Here is a 26,311-nt window from a genome sequence, read left to right as displayed (position 1 = left end):
TGGTACATACAGACTAATGGAGTTATGGTATAGACTACTAACAGAGTCATGGTACATTCAGACTACTAATGGAGTTATGGTACAGACTACTAATGGAGTTGTGGTATATACAGACTACTAATGGAGTTATGGTACAGACTACTAACAGAGGTATGGTACATTCAGACTACTAATGGAGTCATGGTTCATACAGACTACTAATGGAGTGATGGTACATAATACTACTAATGGAGTTATGGTACATACAGACTACTAATGGAGTTATGGTTCATACAGACTACTAATGGAGTTATGGTTCATACAGACTACTAATGGAGTTATGGTTCATACAGACTACTAATGGAGTTATGGTACGTACAGACTACTAATGGAGTTATGGTACATACAGACTAATGGAGTTATGGTATAGACTACTAACAGAGTCATGGTACATTCAGACTACTAACGGAGTTATGGTACGTACAGACTACTAATGGAGTTATGGAACGTACAGACTACTAATGGAGTTATGGAACGTACAGACTACTAATGGAGTTATGGAACGTACAGACTACTAATGGAGTCATGGTACATTCAGACTACTAATGGAGTTATGGTACATGCAGACTACTAATGGAGTTATGGTACATGCAGACAACTAATGGAGTCATGGTACATGCAGACTACTAATGGAGTTATGGTACGTACAGACTACTAATGGAGTTATGGTTCATGCAGACTACTAATGGAGTTATGGTTCATACAGACTACTAAAGGAGTTATGGTTCATACAGACTACTAATGGAGTTATGGTTCATACAGACTACTAATGGAGTTATGGTACAGACTACTAACAGAGTTATGGTTCATACAGACTACTAATGGAGTTATGGTACATAAGACTACTAATGGAGTTATGGTTCATACAGACTACTAATGGAGTTATGGTTCATACAGACTACTAAAGGAGTTATGGTACATAAGACTACTAATGGAGTTATGGTACGTACAGACTAATGGAGTTATGGTATAGACTACTAACAGAGTCATGGTACATTCAGACTACTAATGGAGTTATGGTACGTACAGACTAATGGAGTTATGGTACAGACTACTAACAGAGGTATGGTACATTCAGACTACTAATGGAGTCATGGTACATGCAGACTACTAATGGAGTTATGGTACATGCAGACAACTAATGGAGTCATGGTACATGCAGACTACTAATGGAGTTATGGTTCATACAGACAACTAATGGAGTTATGGTTCATACAGACTACTAATGGAGTTATGGTTCATACAGACTACTAATGGAGTTATGGTTCATACAGACTACTAATGGAGTTATGGTACAGACTACTAACAGAGTTATGGTACGTACAGACTAATGGAGTTGTGGTATATACAGACTACTAATGGAGTTATAGTACATACAGACTACTAATGGAGTTATGGTACATACAGACTACTAATGGAGTTATGGTACGTACATACTACTAATGGAGTTATGGTACGTACAGACTACTAATGGAGTTATGGTACGTACAGACTACTAATGGAGTTATGGTTCATACAGACTACTAATGGAGTTATGGTACATACAGACTACTAATGGAGTTATGGTACGTACAGAAAACAGTATGTGTTTTATGTATCTCATAGTAGAACTGCATAAGTGTTGCTCTCCACTTTCTGGACGGCCGAGTTTTGAAATCACTGGAATTAGAGTATGATAGCTAAGGAGATTGAGGAAACACCTGTCTCTGGATTACATCTTCAAACTAAGGGCAACCATGGTATCCGTGGAAGGGAGAAGCGTCCATCCATGATGTATACGGGTAAGATAGTCTAGCTAGCTACATTTTCAGATATTACATGTTTCTAATTTCGACAGAAGTTGTTTTCATTTCAAGTTAAAGTGCATTGTTAGCTCGCTAGCTAACGTTACGTGTATGATCTTCTTATTCGTATCTCAGAGCCATTTGCATTGCTAGTTATAGCCTAATATTATCTAGCTAACATTGAACCTGGTTGGTTAGCTACCTGCAGATTCCCTCAGGGTAGTAACATCATGAGTTGGGATTATGGTTCATTATTTACCTAGATAGCTAGCTGCATGTTTCAACAAAAGACTCCATCCACTATGCAAGTAACCATTTCAATAGAATGTTCATGACGTCACTATGACAACTGTCAATAGACGTAGCTGGTAAATTCTCTCTGGTTATCTACGCTGATATCAGAGCACTCTCATCTCAGTGTGCCAGAGAACAGAATAACTGATGAATTTACAAACACTCAACACCCGTTGAATACGGCCGGTGTCAGTAAACGTTGGCAAAAAAGTGTAAATTGCGCCCGCAGCACAGGTACAGTCACCAACGCTCTGGATAACATAAAAACAGCCTAACCAGCTCTGCTAGGGGGAGTAAAATGGTCAGAGTGGGGTGTTCTCTCATTTGTGTCTGGAAGTAGCTAGCAAACTAGCCAACATTAGCCCGTTATCTTGGGTGCTTGACTGCTGTTGTTTGGACAGAACGCTCAGATCAACACTTAAAGAGATGGGTGGGGCTAAAGCTTTTAAGAGGGTGTGAACGGTGCTGAATGGGTGTAGACAAAGAAGAGCCCCCCCCCCCCGCAAGCCCACCCACCAATGAATGTCTGGCCACACTACGGATACAGACGCACAGCTGTCTACCTCAGTTACAGAATACTGCTGCCATATAAAAAACATTTGTGGGAGAAGGACGGTTTCCAAATGACTCCTTGTTGAAATGTTTAAATGCGTCCAAGCCCTGTATAAAGGAGGTCTGATACGATCAACAGTGTTCATTTACATCGTCTGTTATGGATCCAAGTCACTGACAATTCCTATCAGCACAGCATAATAAGGCTTTGTGGCCATCTGCCTCACATTGTATCAGGCTGGGGGATGGGGGGGGGGGGCAATGATCACACCGCCACCATAGTACAGGACCTTGGTACGATGTACAGAACTGTCCCATGTCATCCTATAATACAGAACTGTCCCATGTCATCCTATAGTACAGAACTGTCCCATGTCATCCTATAGTACAGAACTGTCCCATGTCATCCTATAGTACAGAACTGTCCCATGTCATCCTATAGTACAGAACTGTCCCATGTCATCCTATAGTACAGAACTGTCCCATGTCATCCTATAGTACAGAACTGTCCCATGTCATCCTATAGTACAGAACTGTCCCATGTCATCCTATAATACAGAACTGTCCCATGTCATCCTATAGTACAGAACTGTCCCATGTCATCCTATAATACAGAACTGTCCCATGTCATCCTATAGTACAGAACTGTCCCATGTCATCCTATAGTACAGAACTGTCCCATGTCATCCTATAGTACAGAACTGTCCCATGTCATCCTATAGTACAGAACTGTCCCATGTCATCCTATAGTACAGAACTGTCCCATGTCATCCTATAGTACAGAACTGTCCCATGTCATCCTATAGTACAGAACTGTCCCATGTCATCCTATAGTACAGAACTGTCCCATGTCATCCTATAGTACAGAACTGTCCCATGTCATCCTATAGTACAGAACTGTCCCATGTCATCCTATAGTACAGAACTGTCCCATGTCATCCTATAGTACAGAACTGTCCCATGTCATCCTATAGTACAGAACTGTCCCATGTCATCCTATAGTACAGAACTGTCCCATGTCATCCTATACAACAGAACTGTCCCATGTCATCCTATAGTACAGAACTGTCCCATGTCATCCTATAGAACAGAACTGTCCCATGTCATCCTATAGAACAGAACTGTCCCATGTCATCCTATAGTACAGAACTGTCCCATGTCATCCTATAGTACAGAACTGTCCCATGTCATCCTATAGTACAGAACTGTCCCATGTCATCCTATACAACAGAACTGTCCCATGTCATCCTATAGTACAGAACTGTCCCATGTCATCCTATAGTACAGAACTGTCCCATGTCATCCTATAATACAGAACTGTCCCATGTCATCCTATAGTACAGAACTGTCCCATGTCATCCTATAATACAGAACTGTCCCATGTCATCCTATAATACAGAACTGTCCCATGTCATCCTATACAACAGAACTGTCCCATGTCATCCTATAGTACAGAACTGTCCCATGTCATCCTATAGTACAGAACTGTCCCATGTCATCCTATAGTACAGAACTGTCCCATGTCATCCTATAATACAGAACTGTCCCATGTCATCCTATAGTACAGAACTGTCCCATGTCATCCTATAATACAGAACTGTCCCATGTCATCCTATAATACAGAACTGTCCCATGTCATCTTGGTATGGCTGGGAAAGCCTACAGGAAACACTATATAAGCTACATGCAAATACACAAACCTGTTTAGGAAATATACCTGTACAACAACTACAGGCCACCTAATGTTAAATGTAGCATTATAACCACCCACTAAGGTTCAACATGTTTAATGTAGCATTATAACCACCCAGTTTAAGGTCCAACATGTTAAATGTAGCATTATAACCACCCACTAAGGTCCAACATGTTAAATGTAGCATTATAACCACCCACTAAGGTCCAACATGTTAAATGTAGCATTAACACCCGCCATCTGCAGGTAGATTTTGGCATTGGTGGGTAAGAGCTCTACTTCATCAGCCACGTTGGCGAGTGGTCAGGGCTCCACAGTGCCAGCATTTCGCTGCCATTTGTTAATAAAAAAATATGATCCCATTTATAGTAGAATAAATGAAGCAGTAACTGTTTTCAAAGTGTTTCTGCTGTTTTGTTTCATAGCTGGTAAATTAAATCGCACAAAGTCAAAAACGATGCATCCTATAGCCTCACACTGCAACCAGTGTTGCCATTTTCACAATTTTCCTGCCAAATCGGGCTATTTTGAAAACGATGTCGCCGGAGAAAATGTATTGGTCGCAGGTTGTGGGTTTTGGGCTACTTCTAAATTTACCGGTTGTAGTTAGGGCTATTTAACATGTCATTATGGAGACTCCTGTTTACCATAAAACATTAACGCATTGGAACTGATATAACGGCGACAAATAACAAGCTAATCTCAAATAATAGGCCATTTATAGTTTGTTGTCTCAACATCTTGCACATAACGATGCCACAATTTCCAGAAAATAGCCCAAAGTTGGTCCAAGTGTTTCTTGCTCAGAGATTGAGATCCTCTGTCCAACTTTCAGCACTTAAACTCTCCTGTCAGATTGATCTACAGTTGTGCACATGAACAAACAGGATTTATCTACAATTATAAACTGGTTGGTTTGAACCCTGAATGCAGATTGGATGACAGCCATGGTATATCAGGCGTGTACCACAGGAATGACAAAAACATACTTTATACTGATATAATTACGTTAGTAACCAGTTTATAATAGCAAAAAGGCACCTCAGGGGTTTGTGGCCAATCTACCACAGCTAAGGACTATGTCCAAAGAACAGCCCTTAGCCGTGGTATATTGGCCATATACCACACCTGCTCCGGCCTTATTGCTTACTCAAAGCAGACAAAACAAATTAAATCGACATCCATTGATGGAAAATGATCTGGAGAGTTTAACAAGGGCGAATTATCTTTTCTCTTGTGTCATATTCTTAAACTCGCAAGAATTATTATTTTGATGGAAAACCGAATTTAGCTTCTTAGACTACATCGTTAAAAATACAGTTTAGCTAGATCTGGCAAGCCTCGCTGCAACACTGTCTGATACAATTTAGCTAGACCTGGCAACCCTGGCTGCAACACTGTCTGATACAATTTAGCTAGACCTGGCAACCCTGGCTGCAACACTGTCTGATACATTTTAGCTAGACCTGGCAACCCTGGCTGCAACACTGTCTGGCTGGGGACTGTGCTCACATGAAGAGCTGACTGAAAGATTCATTTTTAGAAGTGCTGCGCGCACAGTCACAAAAATTGGTCTAATTTACTTGAAATGAAAGTCTACTGAAGTGAGACTTTGTCGTTGTATTTCTTGAATATTTACATTGTTTTGTTCACAAGCTAGGTTGTTTTTCTTCTAACGTTTGACTTTCATCAGCTAGGGAAGAAAAGACAAGGCTTCTACTAGTCAGACTCAATCTCACAGGCACAAACATGACTCCAGTGACGTTACCACGGTAACCTCCCGCCCTTAAAGGGGCAGGTAAACATGTTTCTCTCTGTGATATTTTGGTAACAAGTCACAAAATTAAACAATATACCACATGACTTCTTACTAGTAATACATTTATTGTTTAAGAAACAATACAAAGCACGCTCGTCAGTGTTTTTGTGTTTTGTTGGTGTCATTTTAGTGGGGGAAAAATATTTGGGCTGGCAAAAAATCTACCTGCCACAGTGGCTGGTATACGAAAAAGTTAATTGTATGCCCTGATTACAAGTTGGACCTTAAACTGGGTGGTTATATTGCGACATTTAACAAGTTGGACCTTTATTTAACCACCCAGTTTAAGGTCCAACATGTTAAATGTAGCATAACCACCCACTAAGGTCCAACTTGTTAAATGTAGCATTATAACCACCCCGTTTAAGGTTCAACATGTTAAATGTAGCATTATAACCACCCACTAAGGTCCAACTTGTTAAATGTAGCATTATAACCACCCACTAAGGTCCAACATGTTAAATGTAGCATTATAACCACCCACTAAGGTCCAACATGTTAAATGTAGCATTATAACCACCCACTAAGGTCCAACATGTTAAATGTAGCATTATAACCACCCCACTAAGGTCCAACATGTTAAATGTAGCATTATAACCACCCACTAAGGTCCAACATGTTAAATGTAGCATTATAACCACCCACTAAGGTTCAACATGTTAAATGTAGCATTATAACCACCCACTAAGGTTCAACATGTTAAATGTAGCATTATTATAACCACCCACTAAGGTCCAACATGTTAAATGTAGCATTATAACCACCCACTAAGGTTCAACATGTTAAATGTAGCATTATTATAACCACCCACTAAGGTCCAACATGTTAAATGTAGCATTATAACCACCCACTAAGGTCCAACATGTTAAAGGCCTAGTTATTACACTGTACTAATTTGAATGTACTAATAGGAATAATCACACATGAATAACTACTGTAAAGTGTGAACCATGGGTGGATGACAGAAAGCAATAGGTTAAGTCACAAATGAACACCTATTCCCTATTTAGTGAACTACGTTGGCCCAGATCCCTACTTGAAAGTAGACTCCTGAAGGAAACCTTGTGTAGATCCCTCAGGATTTGCTAGCAACAACAATGAGTCACCATCAGTCGATTCTTGTAAAAATGTCAACTCTGAAAACGCGTAGCTACCTGTACAAGTCTGTCCTGTACAACTGCGGTCCTTCAATGGTTATAGTCGATTAAAATATATATATTTAAAGTATTCATTTCAGCACCCCGCAGAAAGACCGCAATTGTACAGGACAAAGATAGGTACGTTTACAGAATCGACTCTTTAATAGTCATTGTTGTTGTGGGACCAGGTATGAAAAGTCAACTCCGCGTCAGTATGAGACCGGAGTTCAGCGATCCTCAGCATGAATAGTATCACATACTGTCTAACAGCCTACGGCATGTCATAGTCCACAAACAATCAAACTCACACCAGTTTGTCTTATTCACACATTGTTTCATTTGCATCTGATGCACAAGGTGTTCATTTTCAACTAAATGTTCAATAAATGCCAGATGTGTGGTTGGTGTAGTATTAAAGGGCCACCTTGGAATGAAAGTCCACTTCACTACAGAAAGTGTGATACGTATCCACGTAAAAAATAAACTAAAATAAACTACAACAGATGAAAGACTTGTAAAGTAACTATAACAATATAGTGTAAATAACAGCGATATGTAGAACAGGCAAATCACAACTAATGAACTACTAATCGTGTGTAGCGTTTTCATTTCTAACACACGTTTTGCTGAACCCAAGAACACACCCACTGGGAATACACTGGTTGAATCAACGTTGTTTCCACGTCATTTCAATTCAATTTCAAATTGGAATAGATATTCAATTGACGTCTGTGTCCAGTAGGCAACAACAACAGGCCAATTATGTCTGATTTATTTAAATAACATACATAAAGTCAACTCACCGCTTCCCAATTGCAAGTCAAAAAGCCACAAGTGTTTCGCAAGCAGACGCGCTCGCTTTTTTTAACGAGGCTACTTGTTTCAGGTCTTGTCCAACTCTACTGTGTTACCACGCACTTCTTATCACCACGTGTCATGTGAACAACTAGAAAAGAAGAAGAACTTTTCGTTGAAACCAAACTTCGTCAGTGAGCACACTTTCCGTACAGTCTGCTCCGGTCTTATCTCTCCCGTCGCATTAGAGTTGTCCTTCTGCAGCATACTGCACATGCGCAGCAGCAGCCTGGCGCAGCACTCTTCCTCATGGGGCCACACAACGGATCTGGATGGAGCCAAAAGAGGAAGAGGAAAAGCGAGAGCTTTCACTCTCGACAAAATATTCCCAATCCGTTTCTACGGGTTTATTTTGGGCCTAAGCTTTTTCGCCTGCATTCCAGCCTTTTGAACAGCGACTCCATTCTTAGGGTGGAGACATGATGAGCATCTCGTCATTATATATATATATATCTCTGGTGGAGGGTTTTGGAGGTGTGGAGAGGTGGAGGCAATGCTCTTTACAGGGGTGCCGGTTCTGAGCCAATCTGCCGGGGTACAGGTTAGTCGAGGTCATTTGTACATGTAGGTAGGGGTAAAGTTACTATGCATAAAAATTAAACAAAATCAAATGTTAGTTGTCACATGCGCCGAATACAACAGATGTGGAACTTACAGTGAAATGCTTAATTACAAGCTCTTAACCAACAATGAAGTTTTAAGAAAATAGAGTTAAGAAAATATGTACTAAATTAACTATTTTTCACTTTAGTTTATTTAGTTTAATAACAATAATGGGGCTATATACAGGGGGTACCGGTACCGAGTCAATGTGCAGGGGTACAGGTTATTCAAGATAATTTGTACATGTAGGTAGGGGTAAAGTGACTGTGCATAGATAATAAACAGAGAGTAGCAGCAGTTTAAAAACAGGGGGGTCAATAAAAATAGTCCGGGTGGCCATGACTTTGCGCTCCGGCACCGCTTGCCTATCAGGTATCGAGGTAAGACCCAAGTGCAGACTGTGTGAAGTAACAATGTTTATTGTAACAACAGGGCAGGTTAACAACAGGTCAAGGTAGACCGGGGTTGGTAATCCAGAGTAGGAGCAAAGGTACAGGAATGCAGGCAGGCTCAGGATCAGGGAGTGGTCAGGCAGGCTCAGGATCAGGGAGTGGTCAGGCAGGCTCAGGATCAGGGAGTGGTCAGGCAGGATCAGGGAGTGGTCAGGCAGGCGGGTACAGGCTCAGGATCAGGGAGTGGTCAGGCAGGCTCAGGGAGTGGTCAGGCAGGCTCAGGGTCAGGGAGTGGTCAGGTAGGCTCAGGATCAGGGAGTGGTCAGGCAGGCTCAGGGAGTGGTCAGGCAGGCTCAGGATCAGGGAGTGGTCAGGCAGGCTCAGGATCAGGGAGTGGTCAGGCAGGCGGGTACAGGCTCAGGATCAGGGAGTGGTCAGGCAGGCTCAGGATCAGGGAGTGGTCAGGCAGGCTCAGGGTCAGGGAGTGGTCAGGCAGGCTCAGGATCAGGGAGTGGTCAGGCAGGCTCTGGATCAGGGAGTGGTCAGGCAGGCGGGTACAGGGTCAGGACAGGCAAGGGTCAGAAACCAGAGGACAGGAGCTGACAGGACAAACGCTGGTAAACTTGACAAACAAGATGAACTGGCACAGACAGACAGAAAACACAGGTTTAAATAGCCAGGGGATAATGGGGAAGATGGGCGACACCTGGAGGGGGTGGAGACAAGCACAAGGACAGGTGAAACAGATCAGGGTGTGACATTTTCTTTCTTTCTTTTTTATTTATCCATTATTTTACCAGATAAATTGACTGAGAACACGTTCTCATTTACAGCAACGACCTGGGGAATAGTTACAGGGGAGAGGAGGGGGATGAATGAGCCAATTGTAAACTGGGGATTATTAGGTGACAGTGATGGTTTGAGGGCCAGATTGAGAATTTAGCCAGGACACCGGGGTTAACACCCCTACTCTTACGATAAGTGACCTCAGAGAGTCAGGACACCCGTTTAACGTCCCATCCGACAGACATTGCCGTGCGGTAGCAGAGAGAACAGTCTATGACTTGGGTGATGGAGTGTTTGACAATTTTTTGGGCCTTCCTTTGACACCACCTAGTATATAGGTCCTGGATGTCAGGAAGCTTGGCCCCAGTGATGTACTGGGCTATTCGCACTACCCTCTGTAGCGCCTTACGGTCAGGTGCCGAGCAGTTGCCATACCAGGCAGTGATGCAACCGGTCAGGATGCTCTCGATGGTGCAGCTGAATAACTTTTTGAGGATCTGGGGACCAATGCCAAATATTTTCAATCTCCTGAGGGGGAAAAGGTGTTGTCGTGCCCTCTTCATGACTGTCTTGGATAGTTTGTTGGTGATGTGGACACCAAGGAACTTGAATCTCTCGACCCGCTCCACTACAACCTTGTCGATGTGAATGGGGTCCTCATTTTCCTGTAGTCCACAATCATCTCCTTTGTCTTGATTACATTGAGGGAGAGGTTGTTGTCCTGGCACCACAGTACCAGGTCTCTGACCTCCTCCCTATAGGCTGCCTCTGCCATTGTTGTCAGTGATCAGTCTTACCACTGTTGTGTCGTCAGCAAACTTAATGATGGTGTTGGAGTCGTGCTTGGGCACACTGGGAGACTAGTCAGCATCTAGGCAAAGAGAAAAGAGATCCTTGATGAAAACCTGCTCCAGAGTGGAGCAGCGGTCTAAGGCACTACATCTCAGGCGTCAGTACAAACCCTGGTTCGATTCCAGGCTGTATCACAACCGGCGGTGCACAATTTAATATCCTTGAGAGGCCCTGCCAGAGCCCGGACTTGAACACAATTGAACATCTCTGGAGAGACCTGAAAATAGCTGTGCAGAAACGCTCCCCATCCAACCTGACAGAGCTTGAGAGGATCTGCAGAGAAGAATGGGAGAAACTCCCCAAATACAGGTGTGCCAAGCTTGTAGCGTCAAACCCAATACGACTCGAGGCTGTAATCGCTGCCAAATGTGCTTCAACAAAGTACTGAGTAAAGGGTCAGAATACTTATGCAAGTGTGATACATCAGTGTTAGATTTTTTTATACATTTGCAAACATTTTTCTTCATAAACAGTTTTTGCTTTGTCATTATGGGGTATTGTGATGTCATTATGGGGTATTGTGATGTCATTATGGGGTATTGTGATGTCATTATGGGGTATTGTGATGTCATTATGGGGTATTGTGATGTCATTATGGGGTATTGTGATGTCATTATGGGGTATTGTGATGTCATTATGGGGTATTGTGTGTAGATTGATGAGGGAAAAACTATTGAATCCATTTCAGAATAAGGCTGTAACGTAAAACATGTGGGAAAAGTCAATGGGGGATATTTTCTGAATGCACTGTATATAAACCCTGGATTGCTGATAAGGGAACATTTTTAATTGTTTTTTTCCATTTGTAATTTTTATGTTTAAGTCACATAATATAATTAAAACTATGCATTAAGGTGTCTGTAATATAAAACACATGTCAAAAACTAATGTAGAAAATAAATGAATGTCTTCCAAAATGGCTGCTTGGTGGCTTCAATACAGCACCCCCCCTGTCAGTCATCCAGGGTTTATACACATCAGGATTTGACTAGTTGAAACAGTCATACTTAATTGTAATTAATGTGTACTTATACAGTAAATTACCCATCATAACAACTTGGCCCTCATTATAAGGCCATCTAAGTGAGAAAATAAACCCACTTGTGCACCACAGAGTACATATCATATCTGCATAAGTACAATATAATTACCACCCCTCATCACTCATCACATAACGACCTCATCACTGTCAAACGCTCCCTAAAACACTTCAGCGAGCAGGCCTTTCTAATCGACCTGGCCCGGGTATCCTGGAAGGATATTGACCTCATTCCGTCAGTAGAGGATGCCTAGTTATTCTTTAAAAGTGCTTTCCTCATCATCTTAAATAAGCATGCCCCATTCAAGAAATGTAGAACCAGGAACAGATATAGTCCTTGGTTCTCTCCAGACCTGACTGCCTTTGACCAGCACAAAAATATCCTGTGGCGTTCAGCATTAACATCGAACAACCCCCGCAATATGCAACTTTTCAGGGAAGTCAGGAACCAATATACACAGGCAGTTAGGAAAGCAAAGGCTAGCTTTATCAAACAGAAATTTGCATCCTGAAGCACAAACTCCAAAAAGTTCTGGGACACTGTAAAGTCCATGGAGAATAAGAGCACCTCCTCCCAGCTGCCCATTGCTCTGAGGCTAGGAAACAGTGTTTCCACCGATAAATCCACGATAATTGAGAATTTCAATAAGCATTTTTCTATGGCTGGCCATGCTTTTCACCTGGCTACCCCAACCACGGTCAACAGCCCTGCACCCTCCACAGCAACTTGCCCAAACCTCCCCCATTTCTACTTCACCCAAATCCAGATAGCTGATGTTCTGAAAGAGCTGCAAAACATGGACCCCTACAAATCAGCTGGGCTAGACAATCTGGACCCTCTCTTTCTAAAATTATCAGCCGTAATTGTTGCTACCCCTATTACTAGCCTGTTCAACCTCTCTTTTGTATCGTCTGAGATTCCCATAGATTGGAAAGCTGCAGCGGTCATCCCTCTTTGAAAGAGGGGAATGACCGCTGCAGCTTTCCAATCTATGGGAATCTCAGACGATCTAGACCCAAACTGTTACAGACCTATATCTATTCTACTCTGCCTTCCTACCTTCTCCGCTATGCAATCTGGTTTCCGAGCTGGTCATGGGTGCACCTCAGCCACACTCATAACTGCCATTAATAAAAGACAGCACTGTGCAGCCGTATTCATCGACCTGGCCAAGGCTTTTGACTCTGTCAATCACCACATTCTTATCGGCAGACTCAACAGCCTTGGTTTCTCAAATGACTCACCTGGTTCACCAACTACTTCTCAGATAGAGATCAGTGTGTCAAATCAGAGGGCCTGTTGTCCGGACCTCTGGCAGTCTCTATGGGGGTGCCACAGGGTTCAATTCTCGGGCCGACTCTTCTCTCTGTATACATAAATGATGTCGCTCTTGCTACAGACGACACCATTCTGTATACTTCTGGCCCTTCTTTGGACACTGTGTTAACTAACCTCCAGACGAGCTTCAATGCCATACAACTCTCCTTCCGTGGCCTCCAATTGCTCTTAAACGCAAGTAAAACTAAATGCATGCTTTTCAATCGATCGCTGCCCGCACCTGCCCGCCCGTCCAGCATCACTACTCTGGACAGCTCTGACTTAGAATATGTGGACAATTACAAATACCTAGGTGTCTGGTTAGACTGTAAACTCTCTTTCCAGACTCACATTAAGCATCTCCAATACAATATTAAATCTAGAATCGGCGTCCTATTTTGCAATAAAGCATCCTTCACTCATGCTGCCAAACATACCCTCGTAAAACTGACTATCCTACCGATCCTTGACTTTGGCGATGTCATTTATAAAATAGTCTCCAACAGAGTGTTGGAGCAAATTCAGCAAACTGCAAATTGGATGCAGTCTATCACAGTGCCGTCCGTTTTGTCACCAAAGCCCCATATACTACACACCACTGCGACCTGTATGCTCTCGTTGGCTGGCCCTCGCTTTATACTCGTCGCCAAACCCACTGGCTGCAGGTCATCTATAAGTCTTTGCTAGGTAAAGCTCCGCCTTATCTCAGATCACTGGTCACCATAGCAACACCCACCCGTAGCACGCACTCCAGCAGGTATATTTCACTGGTCACCCAGCATCAGCTGTCAGAACAGCTCACAGATCACTGCACCTGTACATAGCCCATCTGTAAATAGCCCATCCAACTACCTCATCCCCATATTGTTTTTATTTATTTGTTTTTTGCTCTTTTTCACAACAGTATTTCTACTTGCACACTCATCATCTGCTCATCTATCACTCCAGTGTTAATTTGCTAAATTGTAATTATTTTGCTACTATGGCCTATTTATTGCCTTACCTCCTCACGCCATTTCCACACACTGTATAGAGATCGGTTTTTTGTATTGTGTTATTGACTGCACGTTTGTTTATTCCATGTGTAACTCTGTGTTGTTGTTTGTGTCGCACTGCTTTGCTTTATCTTGGCCAGCTAGCAGTTGTAAATGAGAACTTGTTCTCAACTGGCCTACCTGGTTAAATGAAGGTTGAGATAATTAAAAATTAAAAACTAGGTTTTACACAGAATTTAGCTAGTTAAACTTCAGTTTATTTCTATGTAATTACTGATTATTCATTACCAATTGAAAGTACGTACAAACTAAAGATTAGCTTCTACTTTAGTCAACTTTATTACAACATGTATAAATACATTTCTGACAAAATAATAAGGATTTTTATTGTTAATAAATTGATTAATTAAATAAAGATACAGGCCTACTCAATAGCATAAATGTGTAGCCTACAGTAGAGTAGCCTAGATTAGATCATTGTTTCCCAACAGTCCTGGAGTATTCCCAACAGTACACATGTTTGTTGTAGCCCCGGACAAAGAAACCTGATTTAACGCATAGAGAACTTGATGATTAGTTCAATCAGGTCTGTTTGTCCGGGGCTTCCATACAAATGTGTCCTGTTGGGGGGTAATCGAGGACGGGAGTTGGGAAACACTGGTCTAGATAGCTCATTTAGAAAAACAGAATTGTATTTTTCTTCTCTTTTTAACATTACAAAATGGAAATGGACAACTCTGTCTCTGTCTTCATCGGTTTCTTTCTTGGAAAGCATTTTCCCATTCTGGAGTTAAGGTTAATGTTAGGTAAGGGTTATGGTTAGAGTAATGTTAGGAGTTAAGGTTAAGGTTGGAGTTATGTAAGGGTTATGGTTAAGGTTAGGGTTATGTAAGGGTTATGGTTAAGGTTAGGGTTATGTAAGGGTTATGGTTAAGGTTAGAGTAAAGGTAATGGTTAAGGTTATGTAAGGGTTATGGTTATGGTTAAGGTTATGTAAGGGTTATGGTTAAGGTTAAGGTTATGTAAGGGTTATGGTTAAGGTTAAGGTTATGTAAGGGTTATGGTTATGGTTAAGGTTATGTAAGGGTTATGGTTAAGGTTTGGGTAAGGGTAGGAGTTAAGGTTAGGATAAAGATGTCCCAAGGATCCCAGGTAGCACTGACCAATATGATGAGTTGAGATGCTATCAGAAACATTAACATTTGTAACAAGCATGGTAAGAAGCATTCGTTGTTACCAGTGTGTAAAAAGTACCCAATTGTCATACTTGAGTAAAAGTAAAGATACCCTAATAGAAAATCACTCAAGTAAAAGTGAAAGTCACCCAGTAAAATACTACTTGAATAAAGTATAGTAGTATAAGTATAAGTATAAGTATAAGTATAAGTATTTGGTTTATGTGCTGTCTGATGTGTCTGATGTGCTGTCTGATGTGCTGTCTGATGTGTCTGATGTGCTGTCTGATGTGCTGTCTGATGTGCTGTCTGATGTGTCTGATGTGCTGTCTGATGTGCTGTCTGATGTGCTGTCTGATGTGTCTGATGTGTCTGATGTGCTGTCTGATGTGCTGTCTGATGTGCTGTCTGATGTGCTGTCTGATGTGTCTGATGTGCTGTCTGATGTGCTGTCTGATGTGCTGTCTGATGTGTCTGATGTGCTGTCTGATGTGCTGTCTGATGTCTGATGTGCTGTCTGATGTTCTGACTGATGTGCTATCTGATGTGCTGTCTGATGTGCAGTCTGATGTCTGATGTGCTGTTTGATGTGTCTGATGTGCTGTCTGATGTCTGATGTGCTGTTTGATGTGCTGTCTGATGTGCTATCTGATGTGCTGTCTGATGCTCTGTCTGATGTGCTGTCTGATGCTCTGTCTGATGTGCTGGCTGATGTGCTGGCTGATGTGCTGTCTGATGTGCTGTCTGATGTGCTGTCTGATGTCTGATGTGCTGTCTGATGTGCTGTCTGATGTCTGATATGCTGTCTGATGTGCTGTCTGATGTGCTGTCTGATGTGCTGTCTGATGTCTGATGTGCTGTCTGATGTGCTGTCTGATGTGCTGTCTGATGCGCTGTCTGATGTGCTGTCTGATGTGCTGTCTGATGCTCTGTCTGATGCTCTGTCTGATGCTCTGTCTGATGTCTGATGTGCTGTCTGACTTGCTGTCTGATGTGCTGTCTGATGTCTGGCTCTGTCTGATGCGCTGTCTGATGCGCTGTCTGATGTGCTGTCTGATGTGCTGTCTGATGTGCTGTCTGATGTGCTGTCTGATGTCTGATGTGCTGTCTGATGTGCTGTCTGATGTCTGATGTGCTGTCTGATGTGCTGTCTGATGTCTGATGTGCTGTCTGATGTGCTGTCTGATGTGCTGTCTGATGTGCTGTCTGATGCGCTGTCTGATGCGTTGTCTGATGTGCTGTCCGATGTGCTGTCTGATGTGTTGTCTGATGTGCTGTCTGATGCGCTGTGTCTGATGAGCTGTCTGATGCGCTGTCTGATGCGCTGTCTGATGTGCTGTCTGATGCTCTGTCTGATGCTCTGTCTGATGTCTGATATGCTGTCTGATGTGCTGTCTGATGTGCTGTCTGATGTGTTGTCTGATGTGCTGTCTGATGCGCTGTCTGATGCGCTGTCTGATGCGCTGTCTGATGCTCTGTCTGATGTCTGATGTGCTGTCTGATGTGCTGTCTGATGTCTGATGCGCTGTCTGATGCGCTGTCTGATGCTCTGTCTGATGTCTGATGTGCTGTCTGATGCTCTGTCTGATGCTCTGTCTGATGTCTGATGTGCTGTCTGATGTGCTGTCTGATGTCTGATGCTCTGTCTGATGCTCTGTCTGATGCGCTGTCTGATGCGCTGTCTAGGTTGTCTTAGGTGTAAATCTTAGGTGCATATCGTTTAAACGTTTCAATGAAGTTGATTTTTTTTTTAATTACTTACAATCACAGCAGTATATTATAGTATGTAGCCCAAAGAATCAGGGCCTGGAACTGTAAGTATAGACCGCCACCCTGTGGTCATCTACTGGTACTTCCGTATTCACTTCATTCAATGAAAGTGCAGTCGATGATGGATCAGTCTGGTATGACTAGATGATGGATCAGTAGACCAACCGTCTGGTATGACTAGACGACGTTGATGTGAAATATATACATTTCTATCCACATATCCTGACATGTATTGGGGTGATAAAGATATTCACAGCTGACCTGTGTGGAGGAGCTTCCTGTCAAGTCCACAGTTCTACATCAAACCAAATCAAGCATTATTTATAGAGCACATTTCAGACATGGAATGCAACACAATGTGCTTCACAGGGAGAAAAAAAACAAATACTACACAACAAACATAAAAGGAAAAAAACAGAAGAATAACAATAAAAACTGAACAACTAAACAGCACTCTGAAGAAAAGTAAAACTAAAAAGGTGTGTTTTAAGTTTCGGCCCCTCAGGTTCTCTGGCAGCCTCTTCCAGAGTCTGAGCCCCGCAGGTTCTCGGGCAGGCTCTTCCAGAGTCTGGGCCACTCAGGTTCTCTGGCAGGCTCTTCCAGGGTCTGGGCCCCTCAGGTTCTCGGGAGGATCTTCCAGAGTCTGGGCCCTGCAGGTTCTCGGGCAGGCTCTTCCAGAGTCTGGGCCACTCAGGTTCTCGGGCAGGATCTTCCAGAGTCTGGGCCACTCAGGTTCTCTGGCAGGCTCTTCCAGAGTCTGGACCCCGCAGGTTCTCGGGCAGGCTCTTCCAGAGTCTGAGCCCCTCAGGTTCTCGGGCAGGCTCTTCCAGAGTCTGGACCCCGCAGGTTCTCGGGCAGGCTGTTCCAGAGTCTGAGCCCCGCAGGTTCTCGGGCAGGCTCTTCCAGAGTCTGAGCCCCGCAGGTTCTCCGGCAGGCTCTTCCAGAGTCTGAGCCCCGCAAGTTCTCGGGCAGGCTCTTCCCGAGTCTGGGCCCCGCAGGTTCTCGGGCTGGCTCTTCCAGAGTCTGGGCCCCGCAGGTTCTCGGGCAGGCTCTTCCAGAGTCTGGACCCCGCAAGTTCTCTGGCAGGCTCTTCCAGAGTCTGGGCCACTCAGGTTCTCGGGCAGGCTCTTCCAGAGTCTGGGCCCCACAGATTCTCTGGCAGGATCTTCCAGAGTCTGGGCCACTCAGGTTCTCTGGCAGGCTCTTCCAGAGTCTGGGCCACTCAGGTTCTCGGGCAGGATCTTCCAGAGTCTGGGCCACTCAGGTTCTCTGGCAGCCTCTTCCAGAGTCTGGGCCACTCAGGTTCTCTGACAGGCTCTTCCAGAGTCTGGGCCACTCAGGTTCTCTGGCAGGCTCTTCCAGAGTCTGGGCCACTCAGGTTCTTGGGCAGGCTCTTCCAAAGTCTGGGCCACTCAGGTTCTTGGGCAGGCTTGATAAACAACAGTAACAGTGAAGTGATTACTGACAGGCCCTTCCCAACAGAGAGAGAGAAAACAGAGAAGTCATGCAGATAATTAAATAGTTAACCAAACAGCAGACTAACTACAGTGAGCTCCAACACTATTGGACATGTTGTGTTGTTGTGTTGTTGTGTCTCTGTACTCCAACACTTTGGATTTAAAATGATGCAATAACTTTGAGTTTAAAGTGCAGACAATCAGCTTTAATTTCAGGGGATCTTCATCCATACCGTTTAGAAATTACAGCACTTTTTGCACCTTTTTGCACCTAGTCCCCCCATTTTAGGGGACAAAAAGTATTGGGTTAAATTCACCTACAGTGGGGCAAAAAAGTATTTAGTCAGCCACCAATTGTGCAAGTTCTCCCACTTAAAAAGATGAGAGAGGCCTGTAATTTTCATCATAGGTACACTTCAACTATGACAGACAAAATGAGAGAAAAAAATCCAGAAAATCACATTGTAGGATTTTTAATGAATTTATTTGCAAATTATGGTGGAAAATAAGTATTTGGTCAATAACAAAAGTTTATCTCAATACTTTGTTATATACCCTTTGTTGGAAATGACAGAGGTCAAACGTTTTCTGTAAGTCTTCACAAGCTTTTTCACACACTGTTGCTGGTATTTTGGCCCATTCCTCCATGCAGATCTCCTCTAGAGCAGTGATGTTTTGGGGCTGTTGCTAGGCAACACAGACTTTCAACTCCCTCCAAAGATCTGGAGACTGGCTAGGCCACTCCAGGACCTTGAAATGCTTCTTACGAAGCCACTCCTTCATTGACCCATCCACGTTTCATCTTCAATGTCCTTGCTGATTGGAGGAGGTTTTCACTCAGAATCTCACGATACATGGCCCCATTCATTCTTTCCTTTACACGGATCAGTCGTCCTGGTCCCTTTGCAGAAAAACAGCCCCAAAGCATGATGTTTCCAACCCCATGCTTCACAGTAGGTATGGTGTTCTTTGAATGCAACTCAGCATTCTTTGTCCTCCAAACACGACGAGTTGAGTTTTTACCAAAAAGTTATATTTTGGTTTCATCTGACCATATGACATTCTCCCAATCTTCAATCATCGAAATGCTCTCTAGCAAACTTCAGACGGGCCTGGACATGTACTGGCTTAAGCAGGGGAACACGTCGGGCACTGCAGGATTTGAGTCCCTGGAGGCGTAGTGTGTTACTGATGGTAGGCTTTGTTACTTTGGTCCCAGCTCTCTGCAGGTCATTCACTAGGTCCCCCGTGTAGTTCTAGGATTTTTGCTCACCGTTCTTGTGATCATTTTGACCCCACGGGGTGAGATCTTGCGTGGAGCCCCAGATCGAGGGAGATTATCAGTGGTCTTGTATGTCTTCCATTTCCTAATAATTGCTCCCAAAGTTGATTTCTTCAAACCAAGCTGCTTACCTATTGCAGATTCAGTCTTCCCAGCCTGGTGCAGGTCTACAATTTGGTTTCTGGTGTCCTTTGACAGCTCTTTGGTCTTGGCCATAGTGGAGTTTGGAGTGTGACTGTTTGAGGTTGTGGACAGGTGTCTTTTATACTGATAACAAGTTCAAACAGGTGCCATTAATACATGTAACGAGTGGAGGACAGAGGTGCCTCTTAAAGAAGAAGTTACAGGTCTGTGAGAGCCAGAAATCTTGCTTGTTTGTAGGTGACCAAATACTTATTTTCCACCATAATTTGAAAATAAATTCATTAAAAATCCTACAATGTGATTTTCTGGATTTTTCTTTCTCATTTTGTCTGTCATAGTTGAAGTGTACCTATGATGAAAATTACATCTAATCTTTTTAAGTGGGAGAACTTGCACAATTTGTGGCTGACTAAATCATTTTTACCCCACTGTATGTGTATTAAGGTAGTCAAAATTGTATTACTTCAGTGGAGGCTGCTGAGGGGAGGACGGCTCATAAAATGTCTGGAATGGATTCAATGGAATGGCAACAAACACATCAGAGATGTGGTTTCCATGTGGTTGATATCTCTGCATTGACTGCATTCCAGACATTATTATGAGCCGTCCTCCCCTCAGCTGCCTCCACGGATTTGGTTCCTTATTCCTAGCAAGCATTGACTACATCAAGCTCGTGACTCGACCAACTTGTTGGATGCATTTGCTGTTTGTTTTGGTTGTGTTTCAGATGATTTTGTGCCCAATAGAAATGAATGATAAATAATGTATTGTCCCATTTTGGAGTCACTTTTATTGTAAATAAGAATAGAATATATTTCTAAACACTTCTACATTAATGTGGATGTTACCGTGATCACGGATAATCCTGAATGAATCGTGAATAATGATGAGTGAGAAAGTTATAGACACACAAATATCATACTCTCAAAAAATGCTAACCTCCCCTGTTATTGTAATGGTGAGAGGTTAGCATGTCTTGGGGGTATGATATAAAATGCTAACCTCCCCTGTTATTGTAATGGTGAGAGGTTAGCATGTCTTGGGGGTATGATATAAAATGCTAACCTCCCCTGTTATTGTAATGGTGAGAGGTTAGCATGTCTTGGGGGTATGATATAAAATGCTAACCTCCCCTGTTATTGTAATGGTGAGAGGTTAGCATGTCTTGGGGGTATGATTTAAAATGCTAACTTCCTATGTTATTGTAATGGTGAGAGGTTAGCATGTCTTGGGGGTATGATATAAAATGCTAACCTCCCATGTTATTGTAATTGTGAGAGGTTAGCATGTCTTGGGGGTATGATTTAAAATGCTAACCTCCCATGTTATTGTAATGGTGAGAGGTTAGCATGTCGTGGGGGTATGATATTTGTGCATCTGTAACTTCTTCACTCACTATTGTTCACGATTCATTCATGACAGATCCTTAGTGTGGACACCAAGGAACTTGAAACTTTCAACCTGCTCTGCAGCCCCGTCAATGAGAATTGGGGCGTGCTCGGCCCTCCTTTTCCTCCTTTCCACGATCAGCTCCTTTATCTTGCTCACATTGAGGGTGATGTTGTTGTCCTGGCACCACACTGCCAGGTCTCTGACCTCCTCCCTATAGGCTGTCTCATCATTGTCGGTGATCAGGCCTACCACTGTTGTGTCGTCAGCAAACTTACTGATGGTGTTGGAGTCGCGCTTGGTCACACAGTCGTGTGTGAACAAGAAGTACCGAAGGGCACGCACCCCTGAGGGGCCCCAGTGTTGAGGATCAGTATGACATATGTGTTCTTACCTACCCTCACTACCTGGGGGCGGCCCCGTCAGGAAGTCCAGGATCCAGTTGCAGGGGGAGGTGTTTAGTCCCAGGGTCCTTAGCTTATTGATGAGCTTTGAGGGCACTATGATGTTGAACGCTGAGCTATAGTCAATGAATAGCATTCTAACGTAGGTGTTCCTTTTGTCCAGGTGGGAAAGGGCAGTGTGGAGTGCAATAGAGATTGCATCATCTGTGGATTTGTTGTGGCGTTTTGCAAATTGGAGTGGGTCCAGGATATCCATGAGTTTTGCAAAATGTGTATAATCTTCAGTTTAACAATATAGTGAGTTAGGCCTATAATAGCTTAATACACTATATATGCAAAAGTATGTGGACACCCCTTCAAATGAGTGGTTTTGGCTATTTCAGCCACACCCGTTGGTGACAGATGTATAAAATTGAGCACATAGTCATGCAATCTCCATAGACAAACAATGGCAGTAGAATGGCCTTACTGAATAGCTCAGTGACTTTCAATGTGACACCGTCATAGCGTGACACTTTTCCAACAAGTTAGTTTGTCAAATTTCTGCCCTGCTAGAGCTGTCCCAGTCAACTGTAAGTGCTGTCATTGTGAGGTGGAAACGTCTAGAAGCAACAACGCCTCAGCCGGGACGTGGTAGACCACACAAGCTCACAGAACGGGACCGCCGAGTGCTGAAGCGCATCATCTGTCCTCGGGTGCAACACTCACTACCGAGTGAAACTATGCAGTTTTTTGTTTTTTTACGTGTTATTTCTTACATTAGTACCCCAGGTCATCTTAGGTTTCATTACATACAGTCGAGAAGAACTACTGAACATAAGAGCAGCGTCAACTCACCATCAGTACGACCAAGAATATGACTTTCGCGAAGCGGATCCTGTGTTCTGCCTTTCACCCAGGACAATGGAATGGATCCCAGCCGGCGACCCAAAAAAACAACTTTGTAAAAGGGGGAAACGGAGCGTTCTTCTGGTCAGACTCCGGAGACGGGCACATCGTGCACCACTCCCTAGCATTCTTCTCGCCAATGTCCAGTCTCTTGACAACAAGGTTGATGAAATCCGAGCAAGGGTAGCATTCCAGAGGGACATCAGAGACTGTAACGTTCTTTGCTTAACGGAAACATGGCTCACTGGAGAGACGCTATCGGAGTCGGTGCAGCCAACGGGTTTCTCCACGCATCGCGCAGACAGAAACAAACATCTTTCTGGTAAGAAGAGGGGCGGGGGCGTATGCTTCATGGTTAACGTGACGTGGTGTGATCATAACAACATACAGGTACTTAAGTCCTTCTGTTCACCTGATTTAGAATTCCTCACAATCAAATGTCGACCGCATTATCTACCAAGGGAATTCTCTTCGATTATAATCACAGCCGTATATATTCCCCCCCAAGCAGACACATCGATGGCTCTGAACGAACTTTATTTGACTCTTTGCAAACTGGAATCCATTTATCCGGAGGCTGCATTCATTGTAGCTGGGGATTTTAACAAGGCTAATCTGAAAACAAGACTCCCTAAATTTTATCAGCATATCGATTGCGCAACCAGGGCTGGAAAAACCTTGGATCACTGCTATTCTAACTTCCGCGACGCATATAAGGCCCTGCCCCGCCCTCCTTTCGGAAAAGCTGACCGCGACTCCATTTTGTTGATCCCTGCCTACAGACAGAAACTAAAACAAGAAGCTCCCGCGCTGAGGTCTGTTCAACGCTGGTCCGACCAATCTGATTCCACACTCCAAGACTGCTTCCATCACGTGGACTGGGATATGTTTCGTATTGCGTCAGACAACAACATTGACGAATACGCTGATTCGGTGAGCGAGTTCATTAGAACGTGCGTTGAAGATGTCGTTCCCATAGCAACGATTAAAACATTCCCAAACCAGAAACCGTGGATTGATGGCAGCATTCGTGTGAAACTGAAAGCCCGAACCACTGCTTTTAATCAGGGCAAGGTGACCGGAAACATGACCGAATACAAACAGTGTAACTATTCCCTCCGCAAGGCAATCAAACAAGCTAAGCGTCAGTATAGAGACAAAGTAGAATCTCAATTTAACGGCTCAGACACAAGAGGCATGTGGCAGGGTCTACAGTCAATCACGGATTACAGGAAGAAAACCAGTGCTGTCACGGACCAGGATGTCTTGCTCCCAGGCAGACTAAATAACTTTTTTGCCCGGTTTGAGGACAATACAGTGCCACTGACACGCCCGCAACTAAAACATCCAGACTCTCCTTCACTGCAGCCGACGTGAGGAAAACATTTAAACGTGTCAACCCTCGCAAGGCTGCAGGCCCAGACGGCATCCCCAGCCGCACCCTCAGAGCATGCGCAGACCAGCTGGCTGGTGTGTTTACGGACATATTCAATCAATCCCTATCCCAGTCTGTTGTTCCCACATGCTTCAAGAGGGCCACCATTGTTCCTGTTCCCAAGAAAGCTAACGTAACTGAGCTAAACGACTACCGCCCCGTAGCACTCACTTCCGTCATCATGAAGTGCTTTGAGAGACTAGTCAAGGACCATATCACCTCCACCCTACCTGACACCCTAGACCCACTCCAATTTGCTTACCGCCCAAATAGGTCCACAGACAATGCAATCTCAACCACACTGCCCTAACCCATCTGGACAAGAGGAATACCTATGTGAGAATGCTGTTCATTGACTACAGCTCTGCATTTAACACCATAGTGCCCTCCAACAACATTTCCACCCCGCTGATCCTCAACACTGGGGCCCCACAAGGGTGCGTTCTGAGTCCTCTCCTGTACTCCCTGTTCACCCACGACTGCGTGGCCACGCACGCCTCCAACTCAATCATCAAGTTTGCGGACGACACAACAGTGGTAGGCTTGATTACCAACAATGACGAGACGGCCTACAGGGAGGAGGTGAGGGCCCTCGGAGTGTGGTGTCAGGAAAATAACCTCACACTCAACGTCAACAAAACTAAGGAGATGATTGTGGACTTCAGGAAACAGCAGAGGGAACACCCCCCTATCCACATCGATGGAACAGTAGTGGAGAGGGTAGTAAGTTTTAAGTTCCTCGGCGAACACATCACAGACAAACTGAATTGGTCCACCCACACAGACAGCATCGAGAAGAAGGCGCAGCAGCGCCTCTTCAACCTCAGGAGGCTGAAGAAATTTGGCTTGTCACCAAAAGCACTCACAAACTTCTACAGATGCACAATCGAGAGCATCCTGTCGGGCTGTATCACCGCCTGGTACGGCAACTGCTCCGCCCACAACCGTAAGGCTCTCCAGAGGGTAGTGAGGTCTGCACAACGCATCACCGGGGGCAAACTACCTGCCCTCCAGGACACCTACACCACCCGATGTCACAGGAAGGCCATAAAGATCATCAAGGACAACAACCACCCGAGCCACTGCCTGTTCAACCCGCTATCATCCAGAAGGCGAGGTCAGTACAGGTGCATCAAAGCTGGGACCGAGAGACTGAAAAACAGCTTCTATCTCAAGGCCATCAGACTGTTAAACAGCCACCACTAACATTGAGTGGCTGCTGCCAACACACTGACTCAACTCCAGCCACTTTAATAATGGGAATTGATGGGAAATGTTGTAAAATATATCACTAGCCACTTTATACAATGCTACCTAATATAATGTTTACATACCCTACATTATTCATCTCATATGTATATGTATAGACTGTACTCTATATCATCTACTGCATCTTTATGTAATACATGTATCACTAGCCACTTTAACTATGCCACTTTGTTTACATACTCATCTCATATGTATATACTGCACTCAATACCATCTACTGTATCTTGCCTATGCCGCTCTGTACCATCACTCATTCATATATCTTTATGTACATATTCTTTATCCCCTTACACTTGTGTCTATAAGGTAGTAGTTTTGGAATTGTTAGCTAGATTACTTGTTGGTTATTACTGCATTGTCGGAACTAGAAGCACAAGCATTTCGCTACACTCGCATTAACATCTGCTAACCATGTGTATGTGACAAATAAAATTTGATTTGATTTGATTTGATGACTCACTCTTCTCCATCTGGCAGTCCAACGGACAAACCTGGGTTTGGTGGATGCCAGGAGAACGCTACATGCCCCAATGCATAGTGCCAACTGTAAAGTTTGGTGGAGGAGGAATAATGGTTTGGCCTGTTTTTCATGGTCCAGGCCCCTTAGTTCCAGTGAAGGGAAATCTTAACGCTACAGCATACAATGACATTCTAGATTATTCTGTGCTTCCAACTTTGTGACAAAGCGCGCACACTGTGCATTCACTCAGCTTCAGCTTGATTTCAGGCATGAGAGAGTCTATTATTTACCCTCCCATTCTAGCTACAGTGTCAGTTCAGTCCATTGTTGGTTACAGACGGCATTGTCCCCTACAAAGGACGCTGTGTTTTCCACCGAGAAGGTGCATGTGATGCAGGAACCCCTCTTTATACTTCTGTAGGTCATTTTTTCAGTGGGAGGGGGGGGGTTCAGTAGGTGGCGGTAATGCACCATAGTG

General features: G+C 43.8%; 1 protein-coding gene across 3 annotated transcripts in view; it reads right to left on the bottom strand.

Annotated features, from left to right (window-relative positions):
- The window catches only part of LOC139389267 (KN motif and ankyrin repeat domains 1a), a 135,895-nt gene extending 127,510 nt beyond the window's left edge, over positions 1 to 8,385 (bottom strand). For 2 of the 3 annotated variants that reach the window (XR_011629392.1, XM_071135827.1), the window contains exon 1: positions 8,124 to 8,361. The gene's annotated coding sequence lies outside the window, so the exon portion shown is untranslated. Of the gene's footprint in view, positions 1 to 8,123 lie in introns of all 3 variants that reach the window. The other variant, XM_071135829.1, reaches the window with a different exon arrangement.
- Positions 8,386 to 26,311: the final 17,926 nt, after the last annotated feature.

The sequence above is a fragment of the Oncorhynchus clarkii genome, chromosome 30 (assembly GCF_045791955.1).
Source record: "Oncorhynchus clarkii lewisi isolate Uvic-CL-2024 chromosome 30, UVic_Ocla_1.0, whole genome shotgun sequence".
Classification (NCBI taxonomy): domain Eukaryota; kingdom Metazoa; phylum Chordata; class Actinopteri; order Salmoniformes; family Salmonidae; genus Oncorhynchus; species Oncorhynchus clarkii.
Note: the sequence above shows the minus strand (reverse complement) of the source record. Positions and strands in the feature narration are given on the sequence as shown.